Below are 4,066 nucleotides of genomic sequence, written 5' to 3'. Positions count from 1 at the left end.
CAATATTCAGAAAGCTAAGATCATGGCATCTGGTCCCATCAATTCATGGCAAATAGATGGGGAAACAATGGAAACAGTGACAGATTTTATTTTGGGGGGTTCCAAAATCACTGCAGATGGTGACTTCAGCCATGGAATTAAGAGATGCTTGCTCATTGGAAAAAAAAGCTATGACCAACCTGGACACCATATTAAAAAGCAGAGACACTACTTTGCCAGCAAAGGTCCGTCTAGTCAAAGCTATGGTTTTTCCAGTAGTCATGTATGGATGTGAGAGTTGGACTATAAAGAAAGCTAAGCAGCAAAGAATTCAAAAGCAAAAGAGAAGACTTTTTAGAGTTCCTTGGACTGCAAGGAGATCCAATCAGTCCATCCTAAAGGAAATCAGTCCTGAATATTCATTGGAAGGAGTGATGCTGAAGCTAAAACTCCAATACTTTGGCTACTTGATATAAAGAAAAGACTCATTGGAAAAGACCTGATGCGGGAAAGATTGAAAGCAGGAGAAGAGGATGACAGAGGATGAGACAGTTGGATGGCATCACTGACTTGATGGATAGGAGTTTGACTAAGCTCAGGGAGTTGGAGATAGATAGGGAAGCCTGATGTGCTGCAGTCCATGGAGTCACAAAGAGTTGGACATGAATGAGTGACTGAACTGAACTGAACTTGGAGTTGAAGCTAATCAAATGGAATAGAAAGAGATGGGCAAAGCTTTTCTAGAGGAAGTCTAAATTCTTCCAATTTGCATTATCTCATTGGGAGTTTTAAAAATTCTACTAGTGTTGAACACAGATTCTACTAGTGTTGATTTATTCATACAACTTTACATTAAAAAAAAAAAAAGCTCAAAAAAAAAAAATAGAAAGGAAGAGTCAATCACTGCTGCAAACTTCATTGATGTCTTTATCACCACTACCCCACCCTTTAGCAACTGCCATCCTGATCAGCCAGCAGACATCAACATGGAGGCACAATCCTCCACTCACAAAAAGATTACCACTCACTGAAAGTTCAGATAATGGTTAACAGTTTTTAGCAATAAAGTATTTTTAAATTAAGCTATGAAATTAAAAGACGCTTACTCCTTGGAAGGAAAGTTATGACCAACCTAGATAGCATATTCAAAAGCAGAGACATTACTTTGCCAACAAAAGTCCATCTAGTCAAGGCTATGGTTTTTCCAGTGGTCATGTATGGATGTGAGAGTTGGACTGTGAAGAAGGCTGAGTGCCAAAGAATTGATGCTTTTGAAATGTGGTGTTGGAGAAGACTCTTGACAGTCCCTTGGACTTCAAGGAGATCCAACCAGTCCATTCTGAAGGAGATCAGCCCTGGGATTTCTTTGGAAGGAATGATGCTAAAGCTGAAACTCCAGTACTTTGGCCACCTCATGCGAAGAGTTGACTCATTGGAAGAGACCCTGATGCTGGGAGGGATTGGGGGCAGGAGGAGACGGGGATGACAGAGGATGAGATGGCTGGATGGCATCACTGACTTGATGGACATGAGTTTGGGTAAACTCTGGGAGTTAGTGATGGATGGAGGCCTGGCATGCTGTGATTCATGGGGTCACAAAGAGTTGGACACGACTAAGGGACTGAACTGAACTGATATCCATTTTTAGACATAATGCTATGGCACACTTAATAGACTACAGTACAGTGTAAACATAGTTTTTGTATGCACTGGGAAGCCAAATCCATTTGACTTACTTTATGGCAATACACCCTTTATTGTAGTGACCTGGAACCAGACCCATAATATCTCCAAGGTATGGTTGTATTTGTTAGCTTTTCTTTAAAAAGTTTTTACCTATGAGCATATACACTTTTTAAAAATTTATTTTTAATTGGAGGATAATTGTTTTACAATGTCATGTGGGTTTCTGCTGTACAACAATGTGAATCAACCATAAGGATACTCTCCTCTCTCTTGAGTCTTCCTCCTACCCCCTCATCCCACCCCTCCAGGTTGTCCGAGAGCACTGAGCTGAGATCCTTGTGTTAAACAGCAACTTCCCACCAGCTATCTATTTTACACATGGTACAAATGACAACCCACTCCAGTGTTCTTTCCTTGAGAATCCCAGGGACAGGGGAGCCTGATGGGCTGCCATCTATGGGGTGGCACAGGGTCAGATACGACTGAAGCGACTTAACAGCAGCAGCAGCAGCAGCAGTGTATATATGTCAATGCTACTCACAATTTGTCCCACCCTCTCTGTCCCCTGCTCTGTTCACAAGTCTGTTCAGTTTTTTTTTTTTTTTAATTCTATTAATATTTTATTTTGATGTTTGGAACTCTTGACGCAACATTCTAGAGCAAGGACCTGAACAGGACCTCCTGTGCCCAAGGAACTGATAAAGGAAACAGATCTATTTATTCTTTGTGATTTGATACACAGATGAAAAACTTAACACACAATAACAGAAGCTGGTCGTTAATAAATCACATCCTAGTCTCCTTCAGCACTTGTGCAAGCAGAGGACATCTTCAGTTTTCCCACGTCTCGACTTCTAGCTCTTTTGTAGCTGTAACACTGCAATGTCAATGATGCATATGTCCAGAATCAGTTAAAAAGACTGTCAAATTCCTTTTCTCTTAGTTCATTTATTTTTCAGTCTCTTGGTCCCAGGTGTATCTGAATGATTACCTTTCGTCACTTGCTGCTATTGCTCGTTGAGGTGCTCTCGATTGTCCCCGTATTTCGTGGGTGGGTTGGGAGAGGGAACTTGGGAGGGATGTGCCACCGTGGGGAGGTTGTGGATCACCAGGATGTCTCTGGAGATGATCCCTTCCTTGGCAGCAGGAAGTCCTCCCAGAGCCACGCCCACAATGCCTGGCAGGTTTCTGTATGTGGCACCATTCAGCTCTGGATGAATTGCTTGGTGATCTATTACTGACCAGGGAGCTGTTGCGACAAGGAATTCCTTGTTCACACAGTTTATTAAGCTTTCTGGGATGCGACCTGTGATAGCCCGTGGGATATCACTGGCAGCCTCCTCCCTCATCTCCAATGAGGCTTGCTCACTATACCAGGCTGTGTGGGGAGTACAGATGAGATTCTTTCAAGGGACCCTGAGCAAAGCTGAAAGGCTCCGACTTGTGCACATTGAGGGCCGCCCCTCATATTCTTCCTTCTTTGAGGGCTTGGGCTAAGGCTTTCTCCTCCACCAGTCTGCCGCAGGCCGCGATCACTAGGAAGGCACCTTGCCTCATCTTCTTTATAGTGAAGTCATTGATGAGGTGGTGGTTATGTTCGTTGAGATTGCAGTGCAGGGAGACATAGTAGCTCTGGAACAGTAAGTCCTGCAGGGTATAGATTCTCTACATGCCCAGGGACCGCTCCGTCTCATCTTGCAGTAGGGGGTTATAAAATAGGACGCTGAATCCAAAGGCCTTCACTCGAACCACAACTGCCTGCCCCATTGCGACCGAAGCCAACGAGGCCCAGTGTCTACCAGCGGATGTGCGCACCCTGCCCCCCGCCCGAGGCAACCTCCCAGATCTGCTCGACGCTCTGCACCTGCGTGCCTTCACGCAACGCCTGGTACAGCCAGGTATTCAGCCCGTACAGATTAAGGATGTGGCAGACAGTTGAGTCCACTGTCTCTTCCACTGCTGCGGACAGGATGTTGCACACTGCCATCCCGAGTTCACCTGCAGCCTTGACATCGACATAGTCATCAGATCAGATCAGATCAGTCGCTCAGTCGTGTCCAACTCTTTGCGACCCCATGAATCAAAGCACTCCAGGCCTCCCTGTCCATCACCAATTCCCGGAGTTCACTGAGACTCACATCCATCGAGTCAGTGATGCCATCCAGCCATCTCATCCTCTGTTATCCCCTTCTCCTCCTGCCCCCAATCCCTCCCAGCATCAGAGTCTTTTCCAATGAGTCAACTCTTCGCATGAGGTGGCCAAAGTACTGGAGTTTCAGCTTCAGCATCATTCCTTCCAAAGAAATCCCAGGGCTGATCTCCTTCAGAATGGACTGGTTGGATCTCCTTGCAGTCCAAGGGACTCTCAAGAGTCTTCTCCAGCACCACAGTTCAAAAGCAT

At 45.2% G+C, this 4,066-nt stretch overlaps 1 pseudogene; it reads right to left on the bottom strand.

Moving 5' to 3' along the window:
* Positions 1 to 2,672: 2,672 nt before the first annotated feature.
* Positions 2,673 to 4,066, bottom strand: part of LOC105002242 — an 11,184-nt pseudogene continuing 9,790 nt past the window's right edge.

Source organism: Bison bison, unplaced genomic scaffold (assembly GCF_000754665.1).
Source record: "Bison bison bison isolate TAMUID 2011002044 unplaced genomic scaffold, Bison_UMD1.0 scf7180017864390, whole genome shotgun sequence".
Lineage (NCBI taxonomy): Eukaryota > Metazoa > Chordata > Mammalia > Artiodactyla > Bovidae > Bison > Bison bison.
The sequence above is the reverse complement of the archived record's forward strand: the minus strand, read 5'-3'. Positions and strand labels throughout refer to the sequence as shown.